The 12,982-nt window shown below is 42.5% G+C and overlaps 1 protein-coding gene across 7 annotated transcripts in view; it reads left to right on the top strand.

Annotated features, from left to right (window-relative positions):
* LOC148326806 (cadherin-4-like) overlaps nt 1–12,982 on the top strand; it is a 212,100-nt gene that overhangs the window by 145,095 nt on the left and 54,023 nt on the right. The window lies entirely within an intron of this gene.

Here is a 12,982-nt window from a genome sequence, read left to right as displayed (position 1 = left end):
TGCGGCCTGAGGGGCAATGTTGGCATGCAGGAGAATTAGATTGCGTTTAGCCTGTGGCTAAAATGTAGATACTTATCCCGGAGTATGTATCCCGCACACCCACACACACACAGCGTGTATTTGGGCCCAATGGGAGTAGCCTCCTAATCCCTAAGAGATGAAAGGCGACTCCCTCTGCTCTCTGATCTCGATGTCCCACTGGGGGCGGCTCATTTGATGCCTGATGGAGTGAGACTGGTCCGGTTGATGCTCACGGTGTCCTTGACCGAAGCACCGCTGTAGACTTTGGCCAAGCCCCCATGCCGAGACCGAGTCACCTCATCCAAATCCATGTCTGACATCCCTTTTATTCATGGAGCCTCCATTTGAACACTGAGCAAAGGTGGTGGGGGGGATAAAAAAAAAAAGAGGGTGTGAAGGTGCATGCCGAAGACAACTTCCCACCTCAACGGGAGGCGTGTCACATTTACTCGCTCGTATTCAGCTGCCTGGTTCCGACGCTTGATAACTTGAGAAGATTGTCATGCTGCATGATTTCATGCTCGTTAGCCGTTACCTTTTAATGTGCGTTGTCTTTTAAAAGCAGGGCTGCCCAACCTTTTTTTTTTTTTTAATCTCCTTTTACACCAATAAATAAATAAATGAATCCTTGTCCAACTTAGAGAGACACAGAGAGGCAGGGACGCGCTTTTGTAGCCCGTAAAGTGCACAATCATCACCATCGTCGCTCCCGAAAAACCGTTTTAGAATGATTTCCTTTCTTTGTCAATGTCATCGTTGCATTGCAGAGCAAACGAGCAAGCTTTGAATCATAAGAAACAAAATGTCAACATTTCAGCGACTCTGATTAGTAGTTTCACGCAACAACTTCCTGCGATGCAGAACAGGTCACGTGCACCCGAAGGTTAAAGGTGACCTACGTTTGGGAAAAAAAAAAAAAAATCCAGTGGTGGGCGGTCAAGGCCTTCTCTGTTGGCCTAACATAATCAAGAAATCCTGACCACATTGATCTTATTATATCCTAGTGTGGATTTTTTAAGTGAGAGTTTTTATCCAATCAGAATTCAGCTAGCTCGTGTTGCCGGGCAGATTTCATAATCCCAGTACCATGCACTATTCGGCCGAGGCCGTCGGATATAACCGTGCGCGCCTCTTCTACGTCTCAAGGGGGCTTTTTACAGTTGAAAGACAGTTGCGATAGCCAATCAGATCACGAGTTGATGACAGGAAGGCCTTCTCGCCGGCCTTACGCTGAAGGTGATGAACGCGGCTTGTGATTGGCTACTCACTATGCGGAATCAACACACCCGAAAGTCGTAACTGGCGACCGTTCGAAAATCGAAAATATATTCTTGCTTTTTTAAACCACAAAAGCCGAAGGAGGGAATTTAATTGCAGATACACTTGAGCGGCCATTTTCAAGACGGACCTTTCAAGAGACGCTAGCTCGTCCAACACTCGCTCAACACATATTCTTTTCCCAAGCATTTATTTGTTTGTATTTTAAAATTCTAATCTATTTACTTGTTTGGAACAAACTCCAAAACTTTTCTCTTCCATTTTGCTAAGCTGTTTCGCTCCACATCAGCGCCTGCAGTATCACCTTTTGCTTGACACTCTAAGCTGCTGCTGAAACAGGTGGCACACCAGCACAGCACACCCTCGCGTGCTTATAAATAATCATGCCGAACGTCGGGGGGGGCGTGTCGTACACAAGGGGGTCACCTCGACACAAGTTGGGCTCCGTTGTCCGTGGCGGAGTGGGAGGGTGGATCCTCCCAAGGCCTTTTGCGGGAGTGTCGCCGGAGCGGCAGGCGACCGATTAATATTGGAGGAAAGACCGGCTGGAGATCATATCGATGGCGAGTGATTTGCAACGAGCGCTGTTATGAGAATTGGAGTGGATGTCGGAATCCCGTCCATAAATGCGGAAGCGTATTTTCAAGGGACTCCCTCGATGAGGTTTCGGTCAAAGCTAACGAGAACACCTGACTGCTCATTCAATCATGACCTTGGACACGATCATACAATGGGAATGCCCCCCCCCCTCCACCCCCCCCGTTGTTACCCAATTAGTGAGAAGCACACAATTGTCTTGAGAATTGAGACGAGGCTCAAGGGGGGCGGGGCTTCATTGCTTAATATGGATTGCAACGCATGTGGGTGGGGAAGAGTCCGAACATTTCTATGGTTACCGCTTACCGGGAGAAATCAAAGAAAGGCCAAGAGAGCAACCTTGAGCGGGTCAAACAAGACGGACCAGAAGTCACTGAGCCGATGTTATACAAAAAAAGGCCCACCTGGCAAAAGGCGGAGGGGGCAGGTGAGGCGGCGATTCTCCTGCCTCATCTAAAGTGCAAATTCAACAAGTCATGATTGGATATAAATATTTTCAGTTTTAACGCTTTGCTTTGTGTGTTATAATGCTTTTCTTTTGGAATCTAATATTATCCGTCATAATTATTTTTTAAATACGTGTGAGACAAAAAGTGCGGTTAGGTTGTGCCCATCCCTCACTCACAGGGTGAGCAAGTACCTGTTTCTGTCTCTTCACATATTCAAGTTCATGTTTTCAGCCACTTCTAATCATATATTACATATTAAGTATGACTGATCACTTAAATTTTACACATTAAAAAAAAGCACAAGGTGAGGCAGATGCTTCTCTGCCTCACTGAAGGGGTCATATGAGGGCACACAAGTTCAGACTAGTCCATTTTTTTTTTTTTTTTTTTTTTACACTAAGAGGAAAAAAAAAATACTACAAACCTTATCTGAGGTGTTTCAAAAGTTGCGTCCTTAAACTGGCCCTGTAAAATGTGTAAGGTTTGCTCGCTGTGTTTAAATAACACATTATCTCCGGTTAGAATAATTGCGATTATGAAACTTGATTATGATGAACTTTGATTTGCATATTGTTTTTCTCGCTTGGTCCCGTGACGCAAGTGTGTGTTTTTGCTCTTATTACAGCAGGAGTCAGTGATGCTGAGAGAGAGAGCGGTGCACTGCAATGGGCTTGCTGGAAGAACAGAACACACAACACATACTTGGCCTCTCTCCTGAGACACTTATTAAGAAGCGCATTGCTCATATTGCATCACGTTGCAGCCTGCATCTCACAATCAGCTACATTAGTTGCCTATTTATATTTCATAGCACGCATATGTAAGGATTTGCCTTGTGGGCCAATTAAAAAGCAGATGTCTAAATACTGAAGTGTTATCGAGCACAGTGGTCCTCAACCTTTTTTCCGCCGCATATCAGTCCATGAGTTTTGCCGAACGGCAACCGCGGCGGGTGGGAGCGGGGGCGTGACGTGACTTATAAAACGCTCCAATAACAAACAAAAGTCCACTCTGTATGTTTATGTAACAAGTTGTATGAACATGTATAACTCACCGTAATGCATTTTGCTAGATTGTGTGTTGAATATGAGCGTAATGTGCACGAGGCAATTAGCATCTTCACACGCGTCAAGAGTCCATCATCAGATGGATTGAACCGAGAGAAGCCGGTCACGTTTCCAAATCAGACTCAGAATGCCCTTTATTGTCATTTTACTCCGTGTACAACAAGATTGGAGAGCTCCCCTGTAACTTAATTAAATTAATTAAGGATTAAATGTTTGAATAATAAATAAATAAATAAATATAAAAGAAAAGAAAAGAAAGAAAAATACATAATAAATAAAAATCAAATTTTTAATAATAAATAATATAATAATAATAAATGTTTAAATGATAAATAAATACGAATATAAAGAAAAATGTATAATAAAATTATATATAAAAATCTAATTTTTAATAATTAATATGATAATAAGAAATACTTAATGAAAAAAAAATAAAATTATAACACTGGAAAATAAATAAATAAAAAACAAAATAAGATATGTGTCAGGCTCGAACAACAAATAAAGCACAAGTCCAGCAAGTTTTTTTGTTTTTTTTCCTTTCGTCTTGTGCGGCCCTCTGTAGCCCGGTCCAAAGTGGTTGGGGACCACTAAGCAAATTCTTATAAATCTTAACAATAGCAACAAGTCTTTAGGTTGTTCTTAAAATTGGCCAATCATTTTGCATTCGCTTCAATTCAATATAACCACTTGCAGTGAAGCCACCATTACCCTTTGAGGAAAATTACATAATATTGCAATGTCTTTGCCAGCAAGGTCGAGCTGCAGAATATTACAATGACAAATCATCAACATCGCTAATTACTACCAAATGACTTACATCCCTGCTCATGTCCTTAACAAAGCATCCCTCTCCCCGAGCACCGTGTTCAGTGCAATGTAACAAGGTTAACGCTGAAAACACTGAGGACTGCCGTTCTGTCACTCGCCATATCCACACACACTTTCTCTTGGTAGAACAGAATGACCTCGTTCTGCCAAAACCCTTCCGTCTTCCCCACTGCATGCGCTCAGAGGTGCACACACTTTTTTCCCTCCCCTCACACACTGGGCGATGTTGAGTTCAGGCTTTCGGCGAGCACACTCCCTCTGCGGGCCTGTTAAAGTGATTAGCTCACACTGTTCTTACATTCAAACTTTCATTCCACCTATAGTGCTTCCATCCGGCTCTGATGAGCAAGCGATTCGCTGCCGAGTGCCGCGGTGTCGCACATAAGTGAAAATGGGGTCTTTTCGGGACGCTTGGTGGAAGTGGTGTGACAGCCGGTTGGACTGGAAAGTTGACGACGAAGCATATTAGAATTGTCGGGCGACGTTCTGATCAGGACCGGTCAAATCAGTACAGTGCAGTTGAAACGGGCAGGGAACTCTTTATTTTTTATTTTATTTTTCGGAGCATTTCGCTTCGGGCAAATGGTTAACAAACACGTAAAATTCCGTCTTTGGTCATTTGTCATCAGGCTCTTTACAGGTTCTTGAGTGATGGCAATTATGTTCAGAATTTATACTGGCAAAGATTTCCACTGATAGAAGACTGATTCCAATGGTCAAAATAAATTCCACACCCCTTACTCAGATCCTTCCTTAAAGGGGAAGTCAAGCCCCCCAAAAAAATTTGCGATATGTTTTATGCGTCTAAATTTGATCTTCTGATTTAATATTAATATTTCAGATTTCATTTTGTCACTTTGTGTCGACTGAAAATGACATAACCACCAATCAGTGCGCTGAGCCATGATTGGTCGTTGTCTGATCCCTGAGCACATGTGATGTCATTTTCAGCAGTCAAAAAGTGTGTCTGTATTTATAAACACACACACAAAAAATGTGTCCCTCCATTCCTTGACATTAATTTCGCTCAAAAGTTTGAGAATTGTAACCAGCCCAAGAATTTAGCAAAGCGGAACGTGCTACATGAAACCAAGAGTGACAATGGAGGGCATCCAGCGTTTCTTTTTTGTTTTAAAATAAAATGACCCATTTTGTGATCCAGCCGTTCCACGATCCGGTTGGCTCCCCGAGAAGTTTTTACAGTCGCTCTCCAAGTGCGCATTTCATGATGAACACGACTCATCTTTTCAGCCCTTTGCCTTGCTACGTGCTCTATTTTTATCTCCTCGCAAGCTCCTCGGCACGCTTGCTAATCTTGATGGGTTCCCCTTTTCTTTTCTTTCTCTCCTCAACCGTTTGATCGTCTTTTTGTACCTCTCATTTGATCCTCCCTGTCACTGGATGGATTCCATTCTGCCTTTGACATTTTGTCATGGCAGGACTAGTGTCTTGCGCTAATAACTGGAAACTAACCGTGGAGCTGTCAGTGTCATGTTGGTTGGGCAAGAATAAATAATGCACCTCCTGTTGCTCAATTTGATTGGTGCTTTGTGTTTTAAATGTGTGAGAAGCACAATTTGGCATGTTTGATTGGACGGCATGTTCTTTTTGGGCAAACTTTTGGGTTGGTGGACCACAATGGGTTCTAAAATTTGACAGAGGGGCCGGACCAGGAGTAGATGGAGGGAGTGTTTTGGTAACCTCACCTCATCGGAGGAAAAAAAATACATTAATTTATAATAAATCTAATCTCGTTGCACACTTGAGTACAATGACAATAAAGGGATTTCTGATTTCTAAATAAAAACACATTAAAATGAAAATAAATTCAATTTAAAAAAAAAAAATTAAATGAAAGTGAACAAAAGCATTCCATCAATATATAGATCTTTAAAAAAAAAAAAACTGTATTTAGAAAATGACATTTTAATTAATTTTTTTCAAGTTCAGCGGACTGGATTAAAACATTCAACGGACCGCATGTGGCCCCCGGGCCATAGTTTGCCCACACCTGACAAAACAACAACTGTGAAATGTTTTGTCAGTTGAGTGTAGTTTAAAAAAAAGAAAGGTGCTGCTTCCACTTTCAATAAGTGCATGATTCACTCTAAATCGGGGGTGGTCAAACATAAGGCGGGCGGTGCATTTTCGGGCCTGGGACGTCAGTCGGGACTCAAGTGCAGTAATCCATCTTTTCCGGGAAAATGATTTTTTTTGACCAGGTCACTCACTGAACACATCAAAAGACTTTTTAGCTCAACCAATCAGAGCACAGTAAAATTTACATGTCACTTTTAAGCCTACACGAAGACCAAGAGTGATGTGAAATCTGATTGGTTAAAAAAAAAAATGGGATTATTTCATAATGATGATGAAGTACGAATGTGAAACTTGCCAGGAAGAACCAAACAGAAATTGTTCAAGTCAACTCTGAATGTGAATTGAGACCCGTTTTTTGGGGGGGTGATATTGTAAGTCTGCCTGTTGCCATAACAGCCAGCGCCGAAATTCCAACCGAGCAACATTCGGCTTTTGCCAGTGGCCAGTATGGTTGATATTCACCTGACTGACGCAAGATTGGCTCCCACTGGCTGCTCAAAAAAAACCAGCGCTGCTCGCTTGGCACGTTGGTGTTATGCTATCCCTTCAAAAGAATGATACATTTCATCTCGTTTCATTCTCCGCTCACCTCTCACTTCCTTTTTTGGCGAGCTTTGTTCATTCCTGAATACAAATGAATTGTAAAACAATTGCGAGGGCAGTAAAATAACAACCCAAATTTCGACAATGGATAAACACGATTTCAATTATGGCAGCAAATGGCGCGAATCGTGACGGTGTCAAGGTCCGATTTGTAAAACCCACAACGCTAATGATCATCGAGTAAACACTCGTCGGTACGGGGCTGCTCTTGTTTTGGGATTTAAATATGCAGATGATGATTGTGACAGCCTGATCATTTTCTTTGCTTTATCGTCTAGAAAAAAATAAATAAATTAGTGGGTTGATGTCTTTTTCTGGCCAAAACTTCCGCTCATGTGATTGCGGAAAGACGAATAATTAAAATATTCCTGGATCACGGTGCTCTGCCCCCGTTCCCATCATATCTTCATTATCTTCCCGTTCTTCAATTTCATTTCGTCTCCGAATAACCACAGGCGCAGTAAATGAGCGAGGGCAAACGGGCAGACGAGGTTCTTGCGTTTCAATGCAAACACATTGCGCAAAAGACGTTGCTTTTGTTTGGATGAGCCCGAGATGGACTCATTCTTCTCGTTTTCTTTGAAGGACTGAGTCGGAGCATGGCGCGACGAATGCGAAGGAAGGGCGGTAAAAGTTTCTCCTGCGGTCTGATTAAGCTGTGTAGCACATGCTACATTGACTGGATAAGGCAGGGGTGGGCAAACTGCGGCCCGGGGGCCACATGCGGCCCGTTAATCGTTTTGATCCGGCCCGCCAAACTTGAAAAAAAAATCAAATGAATAAACCTCGTTAATGTTTTATTTTCTAAATATTCTGGTGTGTCAAACACGGATAATTTAAAATTAAATGTATTTTTTTTTTATCTCTGAGGTGAGGTTACCAAAACACTCCATCCATTTGCGCCTGGTCCGGAATTCTTGAAAACTCAACTTTAAATATAACTTAAAAGGGCAACAAAAAACATCAATTCCTAAACAAGTAAAATGAGAATTAAAAAACAAGAAATCAAAAAAAAAATATCGGCGATTCCTGCTGTGCTCGCATGTTGGCCTTCTACAAGCATGGATTTAATACACACTTAAAATGCGTTAAGAAGAAAATAGTTTTTCCGATTCTGACAAAACGTGTCTTTCACGATCGTTATGTTCCTCGCGTGTACGAGTTTTTATAGCATTTGAGCGTAAATATTTGCTATGCGACAGAATATCACTCCAATGCTAATTTCCCGTTAGCATGTCAATGGGATTTTGCATTGACTTTAGCATTAGCGTCAGTGATGTCGTCCTATATTTGAATATACACTCTTTTTTTTAATTTTTACAATAAACTCCAACTAGCGTGTCATGAAACAGCTTCACACACGCTCAGGAACGAAACAAACGCTTTGCTAGCAACGTGTTGCAATCAGGTTGCTTTTGCAAACATTGGGAACTTACAAACACTACGCACTTGGGTTTTAAAGATCGAGAGAAGCCGACATAGAAATACATTTTGATGAGATGCCCAGCGCACTATTACGCAATAGTTGGAATACTTTTTATTTGGTTTTTTTTAGATATAATGCCCCATGCCAGGTATTTGTTTGGGTGTGTAAGCCCAGTGGACTGGGTTTGATTTCTTTTACCCGGCGCTGTAAACCTCATTCTGTCGCTCCCATTTTTCTTCTGCCTTGCTGCCATGCTGTCACTCCATCATGTCTACCTTTCTGTCTGTTGCCCACTCTCTTCCCCTCCATCTTCCCGCCTGCCGTCTCCCTCACAGACAGACTGTAGTTAAGAGAGAACGTGAAAGATGAGCAAACACGCCGCCTGTCACCGCTCTCATTTTCAAGGCTGGAGTTCTTCCCCAATTTTAACCCTTTCTCGCCGTTCGGCGATATTCGCCGTCTCGCTCGCTCCTTCTCCAGATGTACGTATGGAAAATCTTGGTTGCTTTCGTTCACTCAAATCGAAGAATAATTGCTCACTTTTCTGTCGTAAGATTAGCGAGTCAGTTGGCGGCGTTACAGAAGGAAATAAAGTTGTCACCTTTTGTGTAATGACAGCCGTCTTGACATTTGCAAGCTTGGTGAAACCGCATTTAACGCACTTTGTCCTTGCAGCACAGTGGAGGGAAATGCCACGCCAATCCATTCTTTGATGTGTATGTAAACGCTACTTTTATGAGCTTTTTTTTTTTTTTTTTTTTAAATCAATCAGATCTTAAGACTGCCATTTAAAAGAGGGATAAAAAAAACAACTACATTTTGAACCATGCGGCTAATACAAGGATGCAGCTTTTCTGTGGATTTGTCTTTCACCACTAGGGGCGCTCTCTAGTTCAGAAAATATGCTAAGTAAATCTCGATTTATTTTTTTTTATATTATTTTTTTTTTCGAAAAGGAGTTGCATAAGCACTTATAGTCCAGGAATACGGTAGATGTGGACTGTACCCTCTTACTGATTTCTAAATGACAAATACCAATTTCTTTGCAAGACAAAACATTGGTCAGCTGTTCCAAAAAATCTGAGAGGAATAGCAGGATCACGTTTCCCGAATCACCAAAAGCAAAATGTGACATTCGCTAGCTGAAGAAGAACATATCGACATTGACGAAACAATATCGAGGTGCTCAGTGACTTTGCAATTTCTGTGGACGTGGCTGGCTCCAGCATTTTCATGCGCCGTTTTTTCGAGCTTTCCTCCCCCGCCGCTGAATTTTGAAGCAATTGTGAGCTGAGCAGTGCTGACCAAGCCGAAACGCTCACGAGTAGCCCGATCAATGCTGTGCCGCGACCATGGCCCCAAAAGGGGGTACGGCCGCCATCATCCTTCAGACTGCACCGGATGTCCTCATCTGCCTCTCTCGTCAGAACTCTGCCAACAGCAAAGCGGAGATTTATGCACAGCAGACAACTCAAGTCGAAGCGTATGTTTTGGCTTTGCGAGCTAGCGTAGGACACAAGTAGCGCCGTTGACGGGCTAAGCGTCGGAAAACGTCCGCCGTTTGCACACTTCCAAACTGATGCTGGCGCCGAGATGAGGCCCAGCTGTGATTTGGCAGCCAATTAGACGTGCAATTAGTTTGCCGTTGTTACGACAGCTCTCTCTGTGTTGAAACATAGTCCCGCCCGCAAACTTCACTCCACTGGTTTCCGTGAAATCAATACACTTGGATGCCTCGTTTTTTGTTTTTTTTTTACCTCGACGTGAGGAAAATGAAGGAGGAGGAGGCAAAACAAGGGCCAGAATTTGTTGATCTGTTGATCGTATCTATTGATAAGAACATGATCAGAACCATCTGCCCATTTTGCATCTTGCATATTGTGCAGAGTGGGCGGGGCTTGCCGCTTATTGTGCAGCGTAATGCGACCGAGACAATGAGCACCTTGACATGCGTCACGAGTCCGATATAACGGAGAGAAGCCGGTCACTTTTCCAAATGGAATATTTTTCAGCTTTAAGATTTTTTCATAAGCGCCCCGCCAGACCGCGACACACCAATCTCCTTTATGATCTTCTGTTTGTACAATAAAATACAATAAAACTTTATTGATCTAGTTTGTAGATTACACGCCCCACCTGCACTGAATCCAAAGAGCCGCTTTGATTGGCCGGGAATCAAGTCGGCTGTGTTCACTCCCACTACGGCGCACTTGTCTATTTTTTTTTTCGTTTGTTTTATTTCCTGATCGATTAATCGTAGCACGTCTAAAATATTTTCACCCGTCTCCATTTGACACGAACAAACAATGTTCCATTAATTTTCAAAGGATTGTGTCGCTGATGTTCAAAGGTAGACGATACCCTGGCCTAGCCCGCCGGTCAATCAATCTCAAGTTTACAGAGAGACAACCTTTTGCATTCACGTCGTCCCAGTGAGGAAATGAACGCCACTCTGCCTGCACAGAAGTCAAAGGAGGGAAGCGTTAGTGACTAGAATTCAACTTGTATATGTCAAAGTGAAAAAAGCAAGTTGAGCAATTAATAATAGTGCGATAACATGTTAAGTTATCCTCACCTTTTAACTGGAATGCCACCTTTCCTGATCGATTAATGACTGGTGGTCTCTTCTTTTTTTTTTATCACAAGGTCGTGAGTCATGCATTATCAGTTAATGAGAAATAGGGAAACGATGCAGCGAAAAGGTAAACACGCATGCTCATAGACACACACATTATCGGAGACGCTCTCATTTGACCTTTCAGAGTTTTTTTTTTGTTTTTTTTCTGGCCCACGCTGAGTTGTCCAGTAGTGATAAGAATAATGGTTTTGCCGCGTCGCCCAGAGGAGACCAAGCGGCCGTTCCCATCTCATCGTTGAGCGGAGAGCTGCTTTCTCCTCTCCTATTGTGTCTCCTTCATCGATAGCAGACGATGAGCTTCGGCCGGGCACTCTTCTGGGATTGCTGTATGGCGGCTTGAAGGATCGCAAAAGATCTCGCTGATAACGCTCAAAAGGCAACTCCAAGAAATAGATGAAAGGGCGAGAGTTGGACATCTGTTTACCGTTCAGCCCGCAATTCCGGCAATCCTCGTCGAGCGGAAACGTAAAATATCCGAAAGATGTCAAACCTGTTTTGTCAATTTTTTCTTTGATTTATTTATTTATTTTTTTAGGGGTGGGGGCAGCGATATCAATTTGAGTCACCAGGAAAATGTTGACAATTTTTCATGTGACATTTACACCGCACAAAACACTTTATAAAGGACATAAAAAAGGTTGCGTCATGTCTTCATTTTTTTTTTTTTTTTTAAGTGACCGCAAAGCAAATATCTTCTGAAAGGAAATCAGATTTGTCGCTTAACAGGAAGGCCCAAGTAATCTTTACGCCGACGTGTGGCTAATCTCAAAGAGGACGGCGATTAATCAGATTACACATAATCTTTTTTTTTTTTTTTGCTCAAGTGCATACAAGGTAGCACCGACTATCGTTTGAAACTCAATTATTTCAAAATGACTTCCTCATTCAACCCACTCTGGTCTGATTCGAATTTCAATTCATATATTTTAAATCATATTCACATTTTATACAATATTTCATAACCGGCGGCACATTGGAGGTCGTGGGTTCAATTCCGTTTCCGGCCTTCCTGTGTGGAGTTTGCATGTTCTCCCCCCCTGCCTGCGTGGCTTTTCTCCGGGTATTCCAGTTTCCATCCCAAATGGTCCGTTAACTGAACACTCCAAATTGCATGATTGCGAGTTTGTATGCTTCGTCTTTGTGTGCCCTGCGATTGGTCGGGCAACCAGTTTAGGGTGTCCCCTCCGCCTACTGCCCGAAAACAATCGCGATAGACTCCAGCACGTCCGTGATCCTCGTGATGATAAGCGTCACATACAATTCTTAAAAATGCACATGAAAATAATGAAACGCTCACTTTGTTAACAAATGGCAAATATTACAAAATGAGCGACCTGCCATACCGTACGTACAACAACACCCCAAAAAAAAATCGATAATCTCATGCTGGCTACACTAAGAGATGTCTGCTGACTGATGACTGAAAGCATTGCGGGCGTGTCGTCTATCACTCTGTGTACCTGAACCCTGTAATGGCCTTGATCGCTTCTCAAGGATAAACAGATTTGTTTTGTCCCTCGTCTCGGGAGCCCCGAGACTAACTATCACTTTCCCCGGAGGCGCTTCTGAGGGGAGACTAGATTAGCGAGGAGCGGATTGGGGAAAAAAATGGGATCTGTTTGCAGTCTAATCACTGATTTTTTTTTTTTTTTTGGGAAGTCCTGATCTGTTTTGGAGCGCTAAACCCGATAAGAACGATGTTTTCACAACGTGATTAGACTGACAACCACGTCGTCATTGCCTCGTTGCTCAAACTGCGGTGGTAATAAATGAATGCAAGCACCTGATTCGCTGAGTCTCATCCAGACTTCAATAATGTCGATGCTTGAATATTCATTCGATTTATTTGAATTAGCTCACTTACATGCACTTATAGATCTCTTATCAAAAAAAAAAAAAGTGTTGCCTCATCCTTGAGCACCTCATCCTTTAAATGAGTCTGTCAGGCATAATAATGAGATATTTCTGCTCA

Source organism: Idiotropiscis lumnitzeri, chromosome 11 (assembly GCF_059441095.1).
Source record: "Idiotropiscis lumnitzeri isolate Australia: NSW breed Sydney's pygmy pipehorse chromosome 11, RoL_Ilum_1.0, whole genome shotgun sequence".
In the NCBI taxonomy this organism is placed as follows: Eukaryota; Metazoa; Chordata; class Actinopteri; order Syngnathiformes; family Syngnathidae; genus Idiotropiscis; species Idiotropiscis lumnitzeri.
This window is presented reverse-complemented; position numbering and strand designations above follow the sequence as displayed.